The sequence below is a fragment of the Triturus cristatus genome, chromosome 7 (assembly GCF_964204655.1).
Source record: "Triturus cristatus chromosome 7, aTriCri1.1, whole genome shotgun sequence".
In the NCBI taxonomy this organism is placed as follows: Eukaryota; Metazoa; Chordata; class Amphibia; order Caudata; family Salamandridae; genus Triturus; species Triturus cristatus.
Window position 1 is genome coordinate 963,928,895 of NC_140590.1, and position 24,455 is coordinate 963,953,349.

Consider the following 24,455-nt stretch of genomic DNA (forward strand, 5'->3'; position numbering starts at 1 on the left):
TGCCCCGAACTGGCTTATACTTTGCACAGAGATAATGTAAACCTTGTATAGAAATAATATGGAAGAAATGTTCCTGTGATTGGGGGTTAAGGTCTATCGTATTATTATGAAAAAGGAGAGATTTTAATGTGTTTTAATGTTTTTAGACAAAGAAGGGTCAGGGTTAAAATGAGTATTTGTTGATTTTTTAAATGCTTGTATGTGGGCGAGTAAGGTACAGTTGTATATTATTACCAATATTTTTTGCAAAAGTATACTTTTTTAATATGGTGTGAATGATGTGTGTATATGAACTGTTTCTATGACCTTTTTAGGCATGACACCAAACTGTTAATAAATGAAACTGAAACTGACACCTCAGAGGCTCCTTCTACTTCAAAAGGTAAGGTGTGTGAGCTCACATTGTAACCATGTTAGGCTGGGAAATGTTTAGCTACTAAAGAATATAGGAAAAACACCATTAAATGTGTTAGGCCTACCCTAGTAGTGCATTGGGGGATATGTAGTACTCTATTATGAAACCTACAGCACAAACCAAACCTATCATACTGTAATTGATACAAACAAAAGTGTACATAACAAATTTATTTTACAAGTATTCTACACGTTGCATCTCTACACAGATGTTCCAGCACAAACAGAACATGAGCCTAAGGGAGAGGGTCAGGAGGACACACACAGACGTCCAGTAAAGAAGGCAATGGGTCTGCCACATACATCACCCCAGAGTTAAAGGAGCAGTCCTGAACATAGCAGTTAGACACTGCTCATTGAGGAACTAGATGATGCAGAGAATCCAAATCTCCCAAGAGAACTTGCAGTGAGGTGCAGACACTGCATAGGGGTAGTCGTGTCCGACATCATAGCGTCATCAGGCAGCCTAATTCCAGGTCAGGGTGGTCTTGAAGCCTCCATGTTGACGGTACAGCAACTACAACACAAGCAAATGCACATTATTACAAAAAGATTATCTGGCATAGAAAAAAGCATCGCATCTGGCTTCCAACATGTGGCAACAACCATTGAAGATTTCCACAGTAGCAAAAGTAGACTCTATGACAGAGGCTATGAGCAATCTATGTGGTCAAATGATCAGGACAAACATACTCAACATCATTTATTCTCCTATAAGGATATGTTGAGTCACTCAATAAATTGCCTTGCACAGGCTATATCAAGCCTCTCTGCCATTCTGCAGGTTGAAATAAGCTACTATAGCTGTGATGTTGCACTCAACCTTCTGCAAGGGACCACTGCAGTAGAGCGATTACAGACCACTCAAATAGCATGAAGCAGAGCAGCTGGGCATGCTGAAAGTGAGGGCCTATCCAGTATAAGCAGGATCTCAGTGAACGAGGCAATGAATGTGTGTCGCAGTAGATCACAAGGTGGTATTAGTACAGAAGGATCAACTACACCTGTGTGACAAAGTTCAGTTTATAGTCAACGCAACCAGTAATACACATTTGCACCATGTTGTTTTGTCATTTTTTTCTATTTCAGTAACATGTACGGATGTACTTTCATTTGAACATTCTGGGGAGTTAAAAGTATTTGACAACTCCCTTTGCAACCCGAGAAATAAAGGTTATTTTGTTTAACACTGCACTTCTTGAGTTTAGCTTTATGGAAAATGCAACACACAGAATCATTCACATAGCTAAAAGCAATTATTTTGCAATGGATGTACGTCATGCTCTTTCTTCTGCTGCCAAAGTACCTTCTTGGGTTGTCTGTACTGGTAAGATTTGTGGTTCATCTTCCTCAGAATCAGATTTAATTTCTGGCAAGCATCTCTGCAATGCAACATTGTGGAGAACTGCAAAAGTAGCATTTATTTTGCAACTTGTCGCTTGTGAATAATGTAGGGCACCTCCCCCTACCCTCTTTGTGTAGACAGCGAAATCTACTCTATAGTAGACCAAATTCCTTTCAATTACAAGGTATGGTGTTAGCATCCATGCCCTCATGGCATATGTACTGTCCTCTACAAAACATTTGGGGAATGTAGTTACGATATATACAATTTAAACATTTAGGTCATTCATGTCATATACATAAGCCATATTTACCAAGTATATATTCACCTTCAAACTCTCCTCTGAGAAAACAAGAGTAAATGCTGCTATGCCTGAATGTAAAAGAGTTGTGTACTGCTAGGTTACTTTTCTACAAGATCTATGATGATATGTTTTGCATTACACACCACTTGTATGTTTAGTGAATGGCTGTCTTTTTTGGTTTCTAAATATGTACTCATTGTAACAGGGAGGACATATGGGAACCTGAGTGCCAACAATACAACCAATTACATATGGAAATTGTGCAATGTGGTAAAAATTCTGTTTGGCTAAGCACAACGCCTGTGCTGTGCTAGGGAAAGTAATGTGATGACATAGTCTCCCTATCATCGCATCTAGGAAATCAATAAAAACATAGAGAGGGCACTCTGTGATAACCCATCACATGATGTTTGACTGCCCAGCTTCTGCACTCCCAAGTGCGAACTGGCTAAAACCTATTCACAAGCAGCTAGGAACCCACAATCATGTAGAAGTCTTGCAAATCTTAAGATCTGATGCTAGACCCCTGTTTGTTTGCGCTGTTGCCAAATTCCTGGGTCACATTAGAAGAAAAGCGCAAAAGTTTTGATTGTGCTAATTTTAATACATGTTTATTATTTGTATATCTTTGCGCTTATTTTTAGATGGTCTGGCGCTTTCTTCCTAGGGCATGTTTTTAATGATGTGTCTGCATAGTATTTTTAACCAGCATATATGTTATTATTCCTTTAATTGCTGTGTGTTTTTATTACTGTATGGATAAAGAAGATGTGAAAACATAAGCTTAATGTTATTTATGGATACCCCAGCAGCAGCAATAACGCCTTGATAACTCACAGAGGCTAAAAGATGGAGTGAGGGTGGGTACGGCATTGCTTCTGAGAATGTTTCTCTCGAGCAGAGGCCTTATTCCTTTCATGAGGTCTAAAATGCCTGCAATACTCAGCCTGTACTTATCAAAAATGTTCTCCTCTGCTTGTTGGAAGTGTGTCAGCCTCATGCTAAGTATCCGTTCCTGTCTTCTCCTTCTCTGCCAGGCATCGATAAAACGCATCCTCCACACAATCACGTGCAGCGCTGCCATTGTGGAATACTCTGATGCATTTGGGGCCTTTTTATATATGTTGCACCTGGTTACCACCTGATCAGAGTTGGTGGTAATTTTCACATGCTAAATCCACATTTTGCTACTATTCGGTATTTGCGAATGATTGATGCATTCTATTTGCGACTTGGTATTTGGGAATCGGTAACAGTGACTCGCAAGACTCTGGTCACTAAAATACCAATTCGGTAACTTGTCGGTTCTGAAAAAACAGCACAATTTTTTTTTGATATGTTCAAAAACGCATTTTTGCGGTCAGTAACCAGTTTGCAAACCGAGTCGGTAATGCTTTGTACATCTATTCCCAAATTTTAAAAACGATGTAGGAGGCCCAAAGTTTTCTTAGAGTCCAGCTGTCAGCGTTGTCGAATGCTAGTGTTAACTAATACCAAAACTGCCACATTTTTATCCCACCTCCTACCTACATCACGTACACTTTCTGTGTCTTTATCTCGCTCCCTCAGCTTCTATTACAGTCCTGCTTTCTCACCTTGTTACCATTTTCCTATCTTTAGCTTCCTTCTTCTGTCTCGTTTTCAGGGCTTTAAGTGGGCCGGGTCTCACCGGTGCTGAGCACCGGCAGTTTTTTCAAAGGGGGCTCGAAGCTGGTCTCTATCGGGCTCTGTTTTGTGCGCTGGCACAGCTGGTCCATTTTTTTCGTACAGCGACAGCATGACATAGATGTGCGCGTGCTCACACTGCTCACCTCTCCCTAGTGGAGAAGTGACGCCATGACGTCATGCCAGGTGAGCCTTTGTAGGGGAAGGGAAATCTTTTAAAGAGAGTAATTTTCTCTCTGGATTTACCTTCTCTTTTTGAAATTCAGGAGCAGCAACATTTTCGTTGTGTCACCAGGGCTTTAAATGGAAGCTTTTTCAATATTATATACAAGCCATAGTTGCTGCTTACTTATCTTATGCAGCTAACAACCATTGACAAAGCCAATAGTTCTGACTTGTTGTAGGTATGATGTTACTTGTATCATATATCTGGATGCAATGACAGAAACAGCAAAATACAAGTCGGGCGGCACATTATGCTAAGGACAGATTTTTAGCTTATGTGTTTAAGCCACGCCCTTAATTACATTGGCCACACCCCTTTGAGAGACCCCCCCGTTTTTTCATCCCACTTAAAGCCCTGCTCGTCTCGATGTTCTGTCTTTCTCTCTTTTGCTCAGCCAGGGTCGAAGTCTGATGACAAAATAATCCTGGGCCGTAAAGATGAATGTCACTTCCTATCGCGAGCAACCCTGGCACGCGTGAAGCTCTGCTCTCTGCACCAGTGCTTTGCAAACTCTCTGAAACCCCCTGCCCCTGCCTATGAATGTTGGCTATTTGCAAACCAACCTTGATATGAGCACACATCTCCACTTAATTGCCATCTGAAATTCGTCAGAATGTTTTTATTGTGCAGATAAGGGACTGTGTTATAATTACAGGGCTCGCTGCAGAAGTGCGCGCATTCTGAGGCTGGAGCGGTCTTCTAATTGGATCTGGATGGCCGGCGTTCGGCGGGGCGCTGCAGTGTCGCTGAAGGGCCCTGCTGTTGCTTTTGTTGCAGCGTCAGCTCATTAATTATGCAGAGTGGCGGCTGATGTGATTCCTGCCTCCTTGGGTGGCTGATGTGTAAATTAGGGCTCCAGCTGAATCCTGAATGACCAGGAAACCAATACCAAAGCACTCGCCAAATTATCGGGGGCAAGGAGGGGAGGCGAGGGGCAGGAGGACGCTTTTCCAACTCCTCCTTTCAACCATTCGCCTCGGAAGTGGAGGTTTGAGGTAAAAGGCTTCTCCAATGCTCCAGGCGACTGACTTATGATGCGGTTATTTTATGAACGAATGAAAGGCTTGTTAACGTGTCCATAATTCTTACAGACGCTGCAAAAAACACCACAACCCCTGGACAAAGAATGTAGATATGGGAAACAAGTCCAGTCCCCATTCTGCCTCTGGCCATCTTTGCCTTCCATCCTTCCCAAAACTGAGTACCATAAATTGGGTAATAGCAACATCTGTTATTGACAGCGCTTCGAAACAGCAGTGCGGTATGAAGCGCAATGTAAAAAAAGTGAGTTATTATTGTTATTATGTTGAAAAAATGAACATAGATTAATAATGGTGTTGCCATTGTGCTGAATTTCTGTAGCAATAAACCAAAATGAGCAGATCTGCGAGCTTATGCCTTCCTCTATTAAACATACAGTGGAACTAGTAGAATAGGAAACAAGCACATGAGAGGCAAAATTAAAAAAATTAAAACTCTAATAACACACGTGCTAAACAGTAGACCTCAATCATGAAACCTCTTATGAGGATCTAAGGGCTATTGAAGCAGCCAAAATGATGTGAACATGACATGAAATCAATCAAGCATTGGTATCCTGGACTGTGTCCACACTGCAGATGGAGGGCCTGATATATTCAGGTGAAAGTTAGGCACAGAGACAGTGAGCTGCTGAAAAGTAGTATTTTTTCAAAGTCTCTGTTTAAAAAGCTTTAAACAACTTTCCACCTTGTAATTTTCATTGTGGGTTCAAATTCTGAATCACAGTAATTCACTTTTGTCACGATTGCATTCATTAATAGTGTGTGCATGTAAGAATAATCAAGAAGTGTGCGATGGCTGCCATCCAACCAGGCGTCTGATATCCTTTGGCAATGGGGGATGGTAGATCTTTGAGCAGAAGAGAACGGCGGGGCCGGCATCGGCCACGCCAAAAGTATGGCGGTCGAGCCGGCCCCCTCCGGATCAGGAGACGGGCCTGTCGCGCGCATTAGTGACGCGACAGGTGTGCCTCCTCCACCATAGGTCCCGGCCCGGAGGCATGACCCGGAGGTGATTAGAATCACTTTCGGGTCACACGAATGGGCAACGTCAGGCCAGTTAGAACTGGCCTGGCCACCTCAAGAGGATAAAAGGCTGGGGAGCACAGGAGTCTGTCTCTTCGCTCCTTGCTCCCCAGTCTGCCCCCAGCCTCCCTAGGAGGCTGTAACTTTGTTTTCTTTTTCTTACAGGTATCGATACAATCGTGACAGCGGCGGAGAGCGGGATCATCCGACGTCGCGGGAGTGAGCTTTTGGACGGCGCGAGAGTGATCGTGTGCCGGCTGGTCCTGGACCTTCGTCGGGAGAGCGGGAGACTGAAGTTGCGGAGCGGACGGGCGAATCAGGAAGCTCCGTGTCGCGTGCAAATAACAGTGCAGGTACCTGGGTGTGGTGGCGCTAGTACCATTGGAAAGCGCACACGCCTCCGGTTTTGGTTCACGTCTCCCAGTTGTACCCGCGCTTATGTTTTAGCGGTGCACGTCAAAGTTTTGCAATTTGTGCCCAGAATTTGATTGTCCCACCGCGCGTCTGCTTGGGGAATTATTGCAGTTAAGCATTCGGTTATGCCCGCATCTTTGTTTTTGTGCCGACTAATGGTTGTAACGCGCAGCGCATAGCAAGGGAGATAGCGGTGTACGTCGGGCTTGTAATTTGTGCCCAAAAGTTGAATTGATTGTTTCACTGCTTGTCTGCTCAGTAACACGCGCGCGTTTGAGCTGAAGGTTTCCTTGCATTTTGACCCACCGGATGTACCCGCATCTGGGTTTGTGTTCTCACAAATGTTTTTTTTTTTAACGCGCACAGCATAGCAAGCGGGTCTAGCATTCCCCAGAGAGAGTGGGCAACATTATAGTAATACTGGAGCAGGCACTGTAGCTGCTCATTGAGAGTGATATCAATCAGGACTGTCTAGTAGCTGCTAGACGTGTCAGGATATTATATGCCGGGGTTGCAGCTTATAAGTATATTCCCATGGTTGTTTGTTTCCAATGTTGATTTAGACTGTCCCATTTAACTCAGAAAAGAGCTCTGCAATTTAAATTGACAACATAGAGGTTATGTTATGAGACCCTTACTCTCAGGACCACGTGCTTGCTTCACCGTTCTGCAAGTCCTCATTCAGTAGCCAGGTGTGAGCATTGTACTGCGGGTCAGAGTACCTTTGTGAGTGTGGGGGATAATGGCAGGAAAAGCGAAGAGGGGGGACCAGCACTCTCGTATTGAGATGCTGATGGAGGAAATGATAAAAAAAGTAGATGAACTGGGTCATGGTCTTGCGAATCTTAGGGAAAAGGTAGAGGGTCCAGAGGGGCCAGAGGAGAGGGCTAAGCGCAGCAATGTGCCCCCCATGGCAGCTTTTCCCCCCAATCCCAAAACGGGTTAGAGCGAGGAAACAGGTGGGGAAAGAACCTACTGTACCTATCCCACAGGTTCCCAGGGGGGACGTTCCAGAAGTGCCACTTGTACCTCAGGGCGAGGTCCCTCATGCCCCAGCTCCCGCCTGGTCCCAGTACCAGACACTCCTATGATACCGGCAGCCCCGGTCCCAGTACCAGCTCCTCCTGTGACACCGCCCGTCCTGGTGCCAATACTAGCCCCTCCGGTGGTGCCGGCTACCCCTGCACCACTGCCAGCACACCCTGTGCTTCCAGTGCCGGCCCCCCAAACCCGCGCCCACAGGAGAGGTTCCAACTGTCCCAGGGGTCCCGGCTCTCCAACCTCGTGGGGTGGGGAGATCCCACAGGATATAGTTTCACATTTGGCGGCGATCTTGCCGTGGTTGGGGAAGGCAGGCATCCTCGCTTCAACGGTGGGGGATAAGGATATTGGCACTGATGCACTGGCAGAAGCGAAACGGATAGTGTCTCAGTTTCATACGGAGCCTGTGGTAAAAAATGTTGAAGGGACATTTCAGGAAGTGGTAGCAGCACACTGGAGAACAAGGGATTGTCAGTTTCCAGTGCAGCAACAGGGAAGCAGTAAGAAGCAACTGGGACCACCCCAGCAGGTAAGCTGCCGACATTGCCAATGTTGGACATAGGGGAGTCCCGCTCAGAGCGTGAACTTTTAGGCAGACATGTTTCACTAGAGTTAAAAAACAGAATTTGGGCTGGCGAAAATGTCAATATGTTCTCATTGCTTATTTGCGAAAGAGAAAGGGAGGAAGCGAGAAAAAAAAAAGATGATATGCTTCCCAGGGAAAGGGCCAGTCAGATGTTAAAATACAGGGAGGAAGAGAACTTACTCAACTGGATCAGAGCCTTTTCCATATTTATGGCAGTAACGGCGGAGCGTTTCCCAAATTTGCAGGTGCAGATGGCTTGCTACCAAAACAGGATAGTTCTGGCCCATGATAAATTCGCAGGGGGGGGTGGTTGGAATATGACAAGAATTTCAGGGTGGCTAAGGCATCCGATCCGTCGCTGTCATGGGACCGCATTGACACAATAGCATGGTTGGATCTATTTGGGGGTGAAGGACATAGTAATACAAAGAGCCAGCCCCCCCCAGTCCTCTCAGCCTTTTCATTCCTTTCGGTCACAGGGTAACACGAGTTACACCAATAATTCAAACGGCACTGGGGAGAGGAAGGGGACATGCTGGGATTTTAATAGACAGACGTGCACCAGACCGCAAGTAATGTGCAGGTTCAAACACGCATGTTCCATTTGTGCCAACCCATCTCCCCCCGAATCCAAATGCCTCAGAAAATCAAAAGACAAGGGTAGGAAAAAACTGTTGAGAATTTCATCTGCTCCCCGTTGGGGGTAGTGCCAAAGAAGGTTGAGGGGGAGTTCAGACTCATGCACAACCTATCAGCCCCCAGGGGAAATTCACTGAATGATGCAATTGATGATGAGTTTTGCAGTGTAAAATACGCTTCTTTTGACCAAGCAGTGGAGATGCTCAGGGGTTTTGGCCCTGGAGCATTGATGGCGAAATCAGACATAGAATCAGCTTTTAGTTTACTCCCAGTACACCCGGACGATTACCATCTGCTTGGTTTTAAGTTTCAAGGAAGTTTTTATATGGATATGTGTATTCCAATGGGCTGCTCTGTGTCATGCGCATATTTTGAAATATTCAGTTCATTTTTGGAATGGGTGTTCAGACAGAAGACAGGGCATCAGTGGGTCATGCATTACCTGGATGACTTTCTTATCTTGGGGGCACAGGGCTCCCCGGAGTGTGGGTGGGCGCTGCAGGAGTTTTGCGCGCTCATGCAGGCTTTTGGGGTTCCTTTGGCCCCGGGGAAGACAGTTGGGCCAGCATCAACGATAGAGTTCCTGGGGATCGAGTTAGATTCCATTCAGAGGTGTTTTAGGTTGCCCACGGACAAAGTCACCAAGTTCAGGGCAGCTTTACAGCTATGTTTGAGCAAAGAGAAAGTCACACTCCACCAGCTACAGCAGACAGTAGGGCAACAAAATGTTGCCTTAAGGGTGATTCCAATGGCAAGACCGTTTTCCCGATCCATCTCGCAGGGCATGGCTGGGCTCAGGGAGAAATACCACCACACAAGGCTGTCAGCTGAATTTCAGCAGCACATGCAAATTTGGAAAGCATTCCTGCAGGACTTCAATGGCAGAGAAGTGTGGCCCGGTCTGCCCACTACCTCCGCAGAGTTGGGTTTAATGACTGATGCCGCGGGCAGTGGGGGATTTGGTGCCATACTCGGTACCGAGTGGGTGTCACAACTGTGGCCTGCATGGTGGGTGGAGATTGGCCTGACGGGTAACATCGGTTTCCTGGAGCTCTTCCCCATCTGGGTGGCATTCACGGTATGGCCAGAACAACTGCGTAATCGGTCAGTGGTTTTCTGGTCAGACCTCATGACCGTCGTCGAATGCATCAACCAGCAAGCTGCCCGGTGTAAGATGATTCTCTGCCTTTTGAAGGAGATTGTGCTCATATGCATGAAGCTGAATGTACAATTTAGAGCTAAACACGAGCCTGGTGTCCTTAATCATGCTGCTGCTGATGACTCTGGCAGATTGGTGCCCCCAACTACCGGACCTCGTGGCAGCTAGCCTAGCACCCAGGACCAGGAAAGCATACGAAGGGGCGTTCTGGCAATATTGTTCTTTCTTGGGAATGGGGTGGGCTGAGAGATGGCACAACACGGGGGCGCTCCTTCAATACCTGGGTTTTTTACAAGGCGAAGGACGTTGTGCTGCAGCAGCTAAGCGACATGTGGCGGCAATCTCTTTCTTTGTCCAGATCAGCGACAAAGGGGATCCCACTAACAGTTTTACGGTGAGGAAGGCTTTGAAAGGTTGGCAACGCCTCCAAGGGTTGGCCCCAGACACAAGGCAGCCAATCGGGGTGGAGCTCCTGACATCATTACTAGGGACCCTCCCCGCAATTATGCAACACCTCAGGGGAAGTACGGTTGTTCACTGCAGCATTTTCATTGGCCTTTTATGGAGCATTCAGGATTGGGGAATTAGTTGCCCAAAGCAAACTGGATGTACACGGCGGCCTACAGTTTGACCGCATTAGGGTGAAGGGTGACACATTACTGATATCAATTAGGAAGTCCAAGACGGATCAGGAGGCACGAGGTGATGGGGTAGTACTACACCGGGCACATGGTAACCTATGCTGTCCATTTTTACATGTGGAGAGCTACCTGTAGGTTAGACCCTGTGACAAAAGGGGGCCCTTAGCTCATACATGCAGATGGGGTCCCACTGACACGTTTTCAATTCAAAAGAGTATTGGACATGGCAATCCAGAAGGCTGGTTTGAACCCAGGCAGTTTTGGAACTCACTCTTTTAGGATAGGGGCTGCCACTGAAGCAACAGCCAGGGGTCTACCTAGCAACAAGGTACAAAGGATTGGGAAATGGTCCTCCAACTGTTATAAACGCTATGTGCGACTACATATGCTGTGAGTGGGGTAGTTCACCAGACGCTGATGCATGTGTCTTTCTCTGCTTTCATTACAGTTTCTCAAACCTGTCACGCAGGGGAAAAACTGAGGACAACACAACAGCAGCGTTGGGCGATGCAAGGACCATCAGCACCAAGGGAAGAACCACAGATTGTTTGGATTGTTGGCCACTCGTCTGTAAGGTGTCTGTCTAATTTTTTCATTACAGGAAATTATATGGACAGGGCACGGCAGGCCGGTTTTGAAATAACATTTCATGGGAAAGGGGGGCTCTGCTTCAGTCAGTTCAGGAGTACCATGCTAGACTTATTGAGGAAGGGGGGGGGGGCTCCTCCCAATATTATTTTGCTGAACTTGGGTGGGAACGATCTGGCAAAACTGGGAAGAAGAGGGTTGGTAGAAACCATAATCACAGAAATAGGTTAGTTAGCCAAGACATGCCAGGGTTGCACTATCGGGTGGTCTCAGATGATACCCCGATTTCAATGGAGGGGAGGGGAATCTGTAAAGGCGTTAAATCACTCCGCGAGGAGAATAAATAATAAAATAGAGAGACTTTTCAGGGCTCCCCACCTGCAGACCATCGCCCATGGGTGCATCAGGGGTGAACCGTGCTTCCTAAAAGACGGTGTGCACCTGTCCAAAGTAGGCAATGAAGTGTTCCTAGAGAATATATTGGCGTGGTTGGGTGGCCTTAGTCGCAGGGGATGACCTTCTAGGGAGCACAGGGGGGGCTAGATAGTCGGTCAACTATGCTAGCCTGTGGTGGTAAGGTCATGATTGGTGAGCAGAAAATTTAAGGTCCTTAGAGGGCGGCGCCATTCTTGAATGGGGTCTCCCAAGTGGGAGGGACAAGTGGTCGCTCCTAGAACTCCAGGGTCAGTTGGGTGCGGGGGAGTAGGGAGTCACGCTTTCTCTAGGCTGGTTGGCCATCCGCACGTGCACAATGGCGCCAGTAAATGGAACACAGCTGCAAGGGCCCCTTAATGGAGATCAGGTACAGAGCGTACGGGGGTAACTGGGGGGGGGGGAAGTACCCTCACAGTGAACGGGCCCTCTGCGCATGCGCACTCTTGCTGGAGGGCGTGGTTAGAAATTGATAAGGATCTGACACCAGTTAGTGACCTTGCCGTGGGCCCAATTAGGTACGCAGAAAAAAAATACTGTAATGATTATTAAAGATATGTTAGATATGGATAGGAAACCTTTGTATTAGAGTTATGTTAAGGTTATCCATCTGACATATGTACTTAGCAATTGTAATCAATGTAATGTATATTTTCTGCTACATTATGTAAATATTGTAATTTTTGATAAATGTTTATTAATCTTTGTTTAATAAATACGGCTGGGGGTGTTACGCTCCCCGCATCCAAACTTCTCTCCTGTCACTTTCTGGGCCTTGAGAGGGGAGGAGAGGGTGTAGGTAGTACCTGGCCATACTGACCATGGGACTTAGATATGCATCTCTTCTGGGTATGAGCGCAGCTCACAAACCAACTGCCATGAAACAGGAACCAGTAATACCTTCCAACCAATGAACACACCACTGATATTTGTATAAAGCACGTACAAAAAAAAGAAAAACCTCAACACACGTCATCATCATCTCAAATGCGACTTACTACCAGATCAGCTGAATAAAAGTGCAACAGGTTTAGAGGTTGATTTTGAGCACTTCATTTGAGCTCCAAGCTGAAAATAATGCCTGGCCATTGTTGCATTTCTATTTGAGCGATTATTTTAACTTTGTGTATATTGCCCAATTTCATGCAACATATCCATCTCAGGCTGCAGGTCGTAGCTCATTCTCTTTGCAACCTTCAACATGCATACCCGATAATCCCTTCTGCCTTTAAAGAGGACACAAAATCTGTGCTCTTCTAAAAGAACTTTAATGAAAGCCCGGGACTCTAAACTGAAAAGGAGTTTGACCAATAAGGGGATGTTTTCATGCTTGCCTAGATTGGTCTTATCAGTGCCAGGATGTAAAGCATCTAGAGCGACCCTTGTACCTTCCTGGCCCTGGCTAGTTTCTGGTAAAGATTATGCTGGCCAACTTGCTGCACCTGTAAGTAAAGCTTTTATTATAGTTTATCTTACTATTTAACTCATCAAAGCTAAAGCCTCCATATTTGTACAATATGGAGAAAACTGCAATAATCGTGTTGAGGGCTGAATATTTCAGAAGATCAAGGGGAAGTTGAGTGAGCAGGAGTGCCCAGTTGGTTGACACCGAACTGCATCTCAAAACGATAATCAAAACCCCAAATCATTGGGTTTTTTTTACAGAGTTTTATATAGCGTGAACTTGACCCAAATCGGGTATCAGAGCGCTTTACATGGCACCAGTTGCATACATGAGGACACATTAATTTTTGTTAGGCACGGGGAGATTAAGTGATTTGCCCAGAATCACAGGAAGTTCAGGTCATTGCCGAGACTCGAACCTGGTTCTCCAGATTGGAGGTCGACCGCCCCAGCCGTTAGGCCAACTCCTCTCCCCATTGTTGATCAGCAGATCCAACCTGGGCTCTCCTGATCATCCCATGTCAAAAGCCTAGCACTGAGCTTAGAGAGACCAGATCAAGATCACAGATTTCAGTGCCTAACCACACCCGTGCAGTCTCTCGCAGGATGTCCTATGCCACCTCCTCTGCTTGCTGTCAGTCCTGCCGGTCAGGGACACCCATGCTTGTCTCTTCAGCAGTTTGGCAGCAGTAGCCTTGCTGATTGCACTGTTGCCACTGATCTCTTTCTGATCTCTGTGACTTTGACATCAAAGGCAACTTAAGCTCTGCTCCTTCTGCCTATATAATTTAGACACATCGGTGACTGAAGCTGTCTATAATTCTATACATTCCACAACCATTAATAGTAGAGGTCCATGACCATCACCAAAATCACTATTTATTTAAGAATAACGATATTGCAATCGTTTTTCAGGACATCTTCTGTGTGTATGAATTTTTATTGCTGCTCTCAAAATTGTATGAAGATGAAAAGTTTTGCAACTACATGAAAAGTTTGTCGTTTTGCAAAATGTCACCCGCCGGCCACGATGGGAAGGGCAGGGGGGAAGGGGCCCTGCTAGGGGCCACCAATGTGGCTTTCTGACAGCCTTTCCATATCGGAAAGGCCAACATGGACTGACCGACGGGCTCCTTGAGCCTGTCGGAAAGCGTGTGTCATGCCCTCTGACTGTTGACATGTTGAGACATAGGGATCTCTGTATTTGAATGCCACCAGTGTCATCAGTAAGGTATTTTGCCAGTCACTATAAGTTGCATCTCCTCACACAGAGTTCCCTAGTTGATTCAATTCTAATTTTGACACAACCAGTCTTTCGTTTTCTCCGAACACCACAGTTCAAGATTTAAATGACTTCACCCCTCCTGTCTCCGCTCCTTCCCCCGTTCACAGCACTTATTTGTTCAGTATATCCACTCTAGTCTACCCATAGCAGAGCTATGTAAGGAAACAGTTAATCTATGTGCCCTGAGGTTGAGCCCTCAGACCTCTTTTAGCAAAAGAAGACAACTGCAGCTCAAAGAAGTAGGGGTTGAAAGGGCTAGAATATCCAGATCGTTCCAATCAGAGGTATACAGTGACCTCATTTGAGAATGTTAGGCGCCTGGGTAGATGTGGAGCAAAACGCACAGCCTGTATAAAAGTCTAGCCTAGGAAGACCTGCTTAGCAGTTTGGGCTGGACTGTTCCCATGAGGAACAGGATCAAGACTGATTTGCATACGGCTGGGTCTGGGTCTGAACTGGTGTAACGAAGTGAGCTAAAGAACGATGATGGATTCAACGCAGATCTGTGACTGGGAGTGAGCGTCTCAAAAGTTTCAGCGTTCCGTCCATCATCTCCTTGTGTATGCTGTGTTCATCCTAAGTTGGCAGGGTATGTCCAGATGTGGGTCCCTGACTCACTCTGACACTGGATTCAAGCTAGACTGGCTTATGGGGGGTATTATGCTGAAACCAGTCCCAGGATGCTTGTTTCCAGTCCAGGGAAGACCTGGCTTGGCAGTTCGGTCTGCACTGTTTCCATGAGGAACAGGGTCAAGACTGATTTGCATATAGGTGGGTCTGAACAGGGGTGGCGAAGTGACCTAAAGAACGATGATGGATTCAACCCAGATCTAATTGTGACTAGAGGTGAGTGTCTGAACAGCTTCAGCGTTCCATCCATCATCTCCTTGTGTTTGCTTTGTTCGCCCTAGGTTGGCAGGGTATGCCCAGACATGGGTCCCTTGCTCACTTTGCCAATGGATTCAAGCTAGCCTGCCTGATGAGGGGTGTTACTCTGAAACCGGTCTCAGGATGATTGTTCCCGGTCCAGGGAATACCTGGCTTGGCAATTTGGGCTGGACAGTTCCCTTGAGGAGCAGGGTCAAGACTGATTTGCATATGGCTGGCTGTGAACTGCTGTGGCGAAGTGAGCTAAAGAATGATGATTGATTTAACCCTGATTTAATGGTGGCTGGTTGTGAGTGCCTGCAAAGTTTCAGCGCTCCGGCCATCATCTCGTTATGTTTGCTTTGATTAACCAAAAGTCTTGCAGGATTCCAATTCAGAGGTTGGGGCTTTTTTTGCTGTCAGATGATTGTCTCATTCCTCATACAGGAGGCAATTGTCTATGGGGCTGCCGAGCAGTGCTAATGGCCCTGGATCTATGGATCTGATTTTGGGATACTACATAATTCTCTTCCTATTGGAAAAAGACTAGATTGGCAGGAGGTCTGATCCTCAAATAGATTAGAATATGGCAAAATCCATGCTGAGCAAGTTACCAAAGGCAACATTTTCCCTTAGAAAAATATATCCAGTCCTCCCTATGTAGCAGGTGGGGCAGAGAGTGTCTGTTTCAACACCTAAAGTATACATTTTTACATGGTAAGATAAAAGGGGCAGGCTAGCCAAAAAGAGCTTATCCTAAAAGCACTAGTTTTGTGCTTGTTCACTCAAATTTGGGAAATTCTTAAGCCCATATAATTTCATGCTGCTGTTATTGATTTATTACAGCTAACAGCTGCAATTGGCTATTTTAAACGCAAAATGTAGTTGATGTTTGTCAGATCTTCCACGTACCAAGCATTGAACTCAAAGCTAAGGATAAAATAGAGGGGCTTGAAATGATATGGGACAAATTTAAGCGGCTTGTGGTGCAGGGCAGCACAGCAAGTCACCTTGCTGCACTACCGTACATCATAGGGAAAAGGCAGGAATGGGCCATAATAATCCAACACGGCATTCCAGTCCTTTTTCATTGTGCTGGTGCTGTTTTACAAGCCTAGCGCCAACGCAGGCACCCTTGCAGTATGGTGAAAGGGTGCCTATGTTGTAGGCAGTATTGCTTTTCTGCAGGAAGGGAATCTTTCCTGCACTAAACAATCCTGGGAGGCCTTTTCTGCTTTCTATGTGTGCTGCGGAATGCCACTCAACACTCAAAGTGGCTCTGTGTGGCTTAAAAAATATGACTTGAGGTTTGCATCACTCATGCACCACATTGCATGGTGCAAGAGCACCACAAACCGGGTCATAAATATAGTCATTTGAGTTCTGTCACCCATAAACTCTTTCTTAAGTTAACAGATGGGACAGAGCTGGCAAGTTTTCTTTAACGTGAATTTAGCAAATGTCCCTAAGTCTGGGAAAACATATGATGAAATTGCATATTTAAGAAGATTGTAGAATGGTTGAGTGTATCTTTGCAGGGAAGGCTGTCATCAGAAGGCAGTGTACGATAAGAAAAAGGATCAAATCACATCAAACAGTACTTATAGAGCGTGGCTAATCACCAGTGAGGGTATCAAGGCGCTGAGAACCCTCCTGCTTAGAAAGGCTTCAGTGTAACAGCCATGTCTTGACACTTTTTCTGAATTCCAACAGAGAGGCTGAGGTCCGGAGGTACAGGAAGAGGTCATTCCAGGACTTTGCAGTAAGGTAGGAGAAGGAGCGTCCTCCACTGTTGCTTCAGAGGATGTGGGGAGTGTGAGCGAGGGAGAGAGAGGAGGAGGGCAGGTGTCTGAAAGGTTGGTGGAATTTCAGGCGGTGGTTGATGTATGCTGGTCCTTAGATGTGTAGGACTTTGTAGGTATGGATCAGTATCTTCAATGGACATCTCTTCCGAATGAGGAGCCAGTGGAGCTTCTTCAAGTGGGGTGTTATGTGGGTTCGCTTTAGGAGATTGAGGATGAGTACGGCTGCTGAATTCTGTATGGTCTGCAGTCTCTTGAGGAGGTGCAAGGTGATTCCTACATGAGGGCCATTGCCGTAGTCCAGGCGGCTGGTGACTGGGATGGGTTGTAGCAAGTTAATGACATCATTGTATGCTTAGCAAGCAAAAAGTGAAGAGAATTTCTTTTCACAGATTGTGCAAGTGGGCATGGGGTCTCCATCCTCAACCTGCCTTGATCTCTGTCGTCCCTTTAACTTGTTGCCTAGGCCTATAAGTGCCATGGGAATTTTGGCAGTAAGCCTGGTAGAACCACATTTTATGCAATAACTGCAGGCTGGTAATTGCTAAAATGCTGCCCAAGTTGAAACATACATGTTAGAGTTTCACCCAATCTCAAGTAAGCACTGACTCTATCACAGTCTTTCAGTCTCCAGTTGTGGATCTGCACTCCTCACAGAATGAACAAGTGGGCCTCATGTGAGCAGTGATCTCCGTCCTGAGACACCATTGTTATTTCCCTACTCTTCTAGCCCCTCAAATGTCCTTGTCATCGTTCAACTCCACTCTAAAAGAAAGCAGTTATTCTAGATTTCCATAGTATACATCACTGACCTATCTTCCATAAGCAACAGAGCCATTAACAAAGTTTACATGTTGGGTAAAGGCCGGTACACAAGATTGTTGTTCACTTCAGCATAATTATAGCAAGTGAGAAGCAGTTGAGAGGTTTAAGTACAGTGCAGATGAACTGATATGCTTTGAACAACTGAGGGTGATGACCCATGAACCACAAATGAATTAGATTGGGACTCAGGTGGTGGGTGGTAGATATTTCAAGAGATTTTTCACGGGAGGAGAAAACAAAATGAGCAAGTCTGAGGCTCAGAAGATTACTCGACATTCTTGTCCCAGAGTAGGTGATAGCAAACTTGAGTGTTGTTTTTTTCCTGGGGAAATGTGTGATTTTTAGGTCTTGCCTGAGACAGTGCATGCTCTTTCGCTTGTGACAAATTTTTGCTTTAGGGGGAAAAAAAGGAAAAAGGGCTTCAAGCCTGCCGATTACATATTATTGGTTGGCTTCATCATCACTCTAATTTTTCCTGTTTTCCTTGGTCAGTGACAGCTGAGCTGGTCTCATTTTACCATCTTGCTATAGATGGCTTTGGGAGTTTTTGGCTTCACCTTCTTTAGATTCGACACAGACCGTACAAAACTGGTATTTGCTTCTATTTATAAAAGCCCACTTTGCCAGAAATGGTGCTCATGACTCCTAACCACCTCAAGGTCGCCAGCTGCCATAGCCAAACCAGCATTGGCATAGCCAATAGGTCTCGCCTTTGGGACCTTATAAGTGGTTAGTCATGCAGCACATTATCCTGGGTGCTGTGCCAAATGGTGCGCGCACCCGGTGCACATGCACTGTAGCTGGAGGCCTGAAAAAAGCCACTAGTTAGCACTTCCAAAACCCGCAAACTGAAACTCTCGCCAGAGCAGCGCTAAAGTGCGTGGGCTCAGGCGAGACCTAAAAACTATCACTGCTAATAAAGGTCTCTCAATGCAATGATTTAATCTGATCTACTAAGGTAAAACGCTCAAGCAGGTTAATATAATACACTTTTTTGAAGTTTGCAAAGAGATTATCATGTTTTAACATGTTTAGTGCAAGATGTCTTTAAAACTTAAGGTATTCCTAAAGATAAGGTGCCTAGGACACCTTAGTTGCTTATTTACCGTTACTTTACGTGTAAATAATTTATGCCCATTGCACAGCTTTCTGGATAAGCCTGCTCTGTCAAGTGAACAGCAGCCCAGTGCTGCTGTTTACCAGGGGGCCACAATTAAAGGTCAGGAGGGCCACATGTGGTTCCCTGGGCCGTACTTTGAGTATCTCTGATCTAAACTCTTCCCTCCTCTATCTTATTCAAACTAACAGACCCACATGTCCACTGTCTAAAATTAACATCTTATATTTCCCTATACTAATCCACCACTATTACTTTGGGTTCCGGAGTAGCTTGCTACCCACCGAAAATGCTTCATCAGGGTAAGCGCCATATAAATACATTTAAAATATGCTTACTTTTTATACAGTATGAATTAAACCAACAACCAAATGTGATTTGATTTTAAAAGTATGCGTTGTCTAAAAACATATAGGTTTGTAGTTTGAGAGAAATCATAGTCACCTTTAGTCGAGGTGCAGGGAAGTCAGACCTTTTATCAGTTACCACCGCCCCCACCACAACTACTTGTAGAGTGGCAGTTGACTCCCTCTGCGCGAGAAGAGGAGGTCGTTCCAGCAATTGTAAGTGGGTGAACACTGGCTTGTGCCACCCTCGGATGGAGCAGTTCCCCCTCACTTCGGAAGTCATCCTTTGCAGTTTCACACCTTTGAGACGGTGCAGTCTGTGCGCGAGACTCTGCGGCAGCTGTTACAGCCTCTATTGGTGTGTTTGGAGGTGCAACCCCTTTCGTGTGGCTCTGGTGTGGCCAGCAGTGCTCCTTCCAAAGCCTGTAGTTGGTTACAAGTTAACCAGACACCCTTTGTATGTGGGAAGATCAGTCGTGAACGTTAAAAGCAGGAGCGTTGGACCAGTTGGGGTCACTCACCATTAGTAGTGTTGCATGGGGGGGCTGGGGGGTGTATAGCCTCTTACCTCCTTCCCGAGACTCAGAAGAAGCCCCTAAACAGGTCATAGACACTCATGGTGAAAGCAGCACCCCTCAGGAACTGAAAAAGGTATGGTTTAAGGCCACCGAGACCTTGAAACAAACTGGGCATCAGCTGAGCCTGCCGAGGACTGTCACGCTGCCGGAAGACAGGCAGAGTCGGACGAATGTCGTAAACTGCCACACTGCTGTAAAACGGGAGGTAAAGACTTTCGTAAAATCTCACCCTTGCTCGCCTTATGTTGATGATTCGAGTTCAGCGGGTCGACCGCACTACGTCGCCGGAAACGTACTGTTGGACGAGTTTAAAAAGGATATTGTGTTGCTGATGTAAGGAGCGCCGCCACCCTTCAAAAATGCTTTAATAAGTAGTAGGTATCTGGAAGTTGGAAACTACGGAGCTTATTTACAACCCCTTGCGTCGCCGGTGCACCACTTTTATCGTGGGGAAAAAGTGACTCACCGGTGGAGTAAGGGGCTTGTAAATAAGCCCCTGTATGTATATTCCATTGGGATGGTGAGGGAAGGAGCTCCTGGAGGATATCGAAGGGGGAATGACACTGATTTACGAATATGGCATGGGATTGCATTGTTACTGTTAACGCAGGGCTTGAAGTGGGCCGGGGCTCAGCACTGGCAGTTTTAACAAGAGACACGAATAAACACGAGAACGTCCCTGTAAAAAAAAAAAAAAAAACACGGCCACCAGTGTATAAGGGACGGGGCTTAAAAAAGAGAAGCGAAAAAACACACCCCCGAATCCGAAAAAGACGGGGCTTGGATTGACAGACAAAGCTCTTCTCCAATGGCTGACCAGCATTTAAGAGGCCAGCCAATGGAGAAGAGGGGCGGGTTCAAGCCCCACTACTGGAAAACATAAAATCTCACCAGCAAGACTGCGCAAGCGCAGTCTTCGCTAGCCGAGACCTAAAAAGCACTATGACTTGGCCAGCCCTGGCCAGATCTTAACGCTTTTTGGCCAAATTGTCTTTTTTAGTAACTCTGCTGCACCCAACCACATTGTTACTTGCCCCCTCCTCTACCAATATAAAATTGTGATTTTTCTTAGAAATGTAACACATCATACTTTGTCCTTCTGAAGCCTGCTCTATCCTTATTTACTGTGGTGTCACCCTCCTTGAAAGCCTGTACATCTTTGAAGAATTATCACTCTCAAAGTAGTCACCCCTAAATATTAAAACATTTAAAAACTTTTTCTCTATCCTTCTTGGATTTCCCTTACATTTTCATGCTTTCCACAGATATGAAGTGGCCCGGGTGGTGTGTTGTGCTTCATAAAAATCCTAATGATGAAAAAAAGCAATGTAAATTAAATATTCCAAATAAATCTTTAAGCAAAATTCCTAATTAGAAATAAACAATAAAATGTCTTTCAAGCAATTTCATAACATATGACCCTGGAGCCCTGTAGCACAGGGTAACCACACTGCTTAATGGCCTTGTAATCAGTCTATTGGCAGTCACCCTAAGAAATGTCTTAGGTGTCCTTAAGCACATTTTGCAGAGGGAGGGTGCATAGTGTTGACTTAAGCTATTGTAAATATATATCAAAATAATATGGAAGGCTAAGAGAATATTATTGCAAGCTAGGATAAGAAACATTTCCACATATCCATTATACTCTTGTTATTCTGTCGTGCAGAAGAGCACAGAGTGTTGTCAAACGTCGCGTGTTTTAACTGTATTGTATTCTATTGATACAAAACCTGTGTCATTCTCTTGTCGAGGCCTAAAGTATTGCTAGAATCGATTCTCCTCTGTCTATCTATGGAAGTGGTTTCGTACCTTTTGCATGTTGAGTTTTAGAAACAAAAATACAAGCATTTATTTCCATGCAAATAGCCCCATTAGCCATGGGCACAAATGGTGAAAGTCTGAATTAATTTGCATTTACATTTTGTGACATTAGGTGAATTCATCTTCTCCTTGCTTTCACTCGCAGGCACGAATCTACTATCTGAAATTTGATTTACATACAAATGCCAGTGTTTGCTGTAGGCCCGTGGCTCCTTACAGTTTAATAGCTGTCATTTCGTCAAAGTGCGCGAGGAAGTTAGTGGGGATCTCTTCTTTAGTTTGCTCTGAATGCTGGTTTATAGAGTAACAAATAGGAGCGGCTGCGCGCTCTTTTGTCCTGCGTGTAATTCCAGTTTACAGTTCCACGTGCTCTTAAGGGGGCACCCGTCTAAAGCTCCAAGGGACTATATCTCTGTGGGGCCCGGGTCCCACAAAAGCGGACAAATTGTCTTACAGCTACAATAAAGTGCCAGACGCTTCTCAAGCACTTTAGTCTTGCATTCTTTCTGTAGCGTTTTCTACATCAATATAAAACAGGGTTTGACCTTTTGACTTTGTCAATACATGTTTTGTTACAATTTCTGCAAAACTGTAATGTTTGGGAAGCTGCCGGACCCTCGTCACGAACTGTGGTTGAAGTGGGCTTTATACTTTAGAGGGCAAAGGAAAATGTTCATGACACAAGACTGAACCAATGAATGACAGGAGCCGACTGAAATCCACTATAACATACATATAAGTTTAGTGAGGTCATAAGGTCTCCTCGGCTAAAGCCAGCCATAACAAGGAGAGGATTGGCAGGTTAGGTCACATAATTCAAATGTGGTTAGAAGGGGTACCTAATGTATAAGCAAGGCCCATGAAAAAAGAAAATAATTTAAAACTCAGTTATTCCTCTGGTTGCCAGTGAAGCAGCGGATACAGTCTAAAGGGCCTCTATAGCATTCACTAAACCTTCTGTAAGACAGAAACTACCTTTCTTTTGGAACTACTAGCTCTGTATATTCTTTTTTTTTTTCTATACATTTTTTTATTGAGCAGAGCTACAAGAATCATGCAGTATTTACACAATACATCGACGGTAGTAAACAGGTCGAAAATATAAACCAACAGAAAATATTCATCAATTAACACAACTTGTAAAGCAAAATCTAAAAAAGATATAATCAATAGAAAAAATCCTCAATAGAAAGCCACATGCTAAGCAATATTGCCTTTAATCATCGTCAGGTTAGCAATCAATAAAATATTCCCACATCCGAGAATTTTCTTTAACTGCCCCCACCCTTTTAGCATAAGCCTCTTCGAATTGTTTCGTATGTTTCATTTTAATTACCCATTTCTCAAACAAAGGTATTTCCAATAATCTCCAGTTTTGTAAAATTAGAGAGCGGGTAACCAACATTGAAATGGCAAGAAAATACCCCTCGACTTTCGATAGTGTAAGCTCCCTTCTAGTTATACCAAACAAAACAGCTTCTTCTATAGGCTTATAAGTTTTTTTAACCGCCCTACTAAAATATGCAAATATTTTTTCCCAAAATACTATCAATTTAGGGCAAGAGAAAATGTGCCTTCATCCCCCTTCCAAAAGTGTGCCACAGCGAAAGCAACTATTTTCCCCATCTGGATAGATTTTATTTAGTGCCTTCGGTGTATAGTATGCCATCCAGTGAGCAAGAAATGCCATTCTTTTATAGTTTGCAGCTCTCAATATCTTGTTTCCTGTAGTTGATATTTTTTGCCGTTCTTGATAGGAAAAAACACATTGAGTTTCAACAGAAACTTTCTCCAAAAAGTTTAAAACCAGAGGAGATTCGTCTTGGGCACGCATTAACCGATACCAGTTACCAACCCCACTCAACTTAGAGGTATATAGGGCAATAACTGATTTTGCAGGGGAGCTATTGAACATACAATTACATTTCTTTAAAACATAAACAATTTGAATACATTTAAAAAATGAAGGTTTGTTACGGCCATGACATCTGGTCTGAACTTCTTCCCAGGTAATCATCCTCCCCTGAATAAAAAACTGGTTAACTGCCCCCAAACCGGAATCGTTCCAAATTTTCAGCTGAGTGGAATTAATATTTAAACCCAAATCTCTACATTCAGCTAATTTTAAGGAAAAGAAACCAGAAAATCCATTCTGTTTAAAAACAGTACGAAGTCTGCTTGAAAAAACCAATCACGTTTTGTATCTTGTGTTTTTTTGGGAGTTGAGGTTTTTAGAAATATGGGAACTTGAGTTCCAGCTTCTTGAACAATTTTATTAATAAAAAAATTGTCGACCTGTTTCGGTTTAAATATTAAGCATGCTATATAATGAAGGAATGATGCTTCATATAATAAACACATATTTGGAAGTGCTAGACGCCCAACTGAGTATCTAGTTGCAAAATCGAAAATTTAACTCTAGCGGCCTTTTTATTCCAAATACTTGATCTGATCATTGAGTCAATCCCTTTAAAAAAAACTAACATTTATCTTGATTGGAATGTTGGAAAAAATAAATAGAAATAGAGGTAAAATAGACATCTTAATAAGTGCCACACAACCTATTAAAGTCAATGGAAGACTGGCCCTTTTTTCAAGTATATTCTGAATCTCCATGCTGATGGTCTCATAATTCAATTTACTAGTTAGGTAAAAGCTCTGTATATTCTTCATAAGACCTTACGATGGGGCTCTCACTTGCCTCTCAATCTACCTCTCTTTAAATAAGCTCAGTGAGTTAGTAGAGTCCTCGGAGTGACAAGATCCCAGATCTGACATGCCCTACCTTTGGATTTGTGCCATATCACAAACCTACCATAATTCCAACAAGCATTTGCAAAGCAATAGGTCTCACATTCACACAAGTTTGAGCTATTGCCATTGTAAATG

The 24,455-nt window shown here is 44.6% G+C and overlaps 1 pseudogene; it reads right to left on the minus strand.

Moving 5' to 3' along the window:
• Positions 1-12,636: 12,636 nt before the first annotated feature.
• LOC146810928 (retinol dehydrogenase 14 pseudogene) overlaps positions 12,637-24,455 on the minus strand; it is a 41,442-nt pseudogene continuing 29,623 nt past the window's right edge.